The sequence below is a fragment of the Penaeus monodon genome, chromosome 21, assembly GCF_015228065.2.
Source record: "Penaeus monodon isolate SGIC_2016 chromosome 21, NSTDA_Pmon_1, whole genome shotgun sequence".
In the NCBI taxonomy this organism is placed as follows: Eukaryota; Metazoa; Arthropoda; class Malacostraca; order Decapoda; family Penaeidae; genus Penaeus; species Penaeus monodon.
The window spans coordinates 13927687-13928005 of record NC_051406.1 but is presented as its reverse complement, the minus strand read 5'-3'; the positions used below and the strand labels follow the sequence as shown (position 1 = coordinate 13928005).

General features: G+C 44.8%; 1 protein-coding gene across 1 annotated transcript in view; it reads right to left on the bottom strand.

Annotated features, from left to right (window-relative positions):
- The window catches only part of LOC119586706, a gene marked incomplete at both ends in the record, with an annotated part of 8301 nt that overhangs the window by 7249 nt on the left and 733 nt on the right, over window positions 1-319 (bottom strand).

Below are 319 nucleotides of genomic sequence, written 5' to 3'. Positions count from 1 at the left end.
GGGGGGTATAGGGAGGAGAGGACCAGAGCACGGGCAGTTAGAGTCTAAATATTATATAACAGAAAGAACCCGCCATGTAATTATCGAGACATCCGCACTTTATGAAGTCTTAAGATACCCCGCCATGCTTTCAATCCAAGGAGCTGGATAGGAGGTTACAAGCTAAGGATAATCGCAGGTATAAGGACATGGCACGGAAAGCTAATAATTACAGAGCTGGCGTGATGGCTTTATAAGGGAACTAAACTGTATGATCGCACTGTAAATGTTTACAGTGTTTCTGCCGACGATCTTGCATGGCGATAAGAGGGGAAGTATG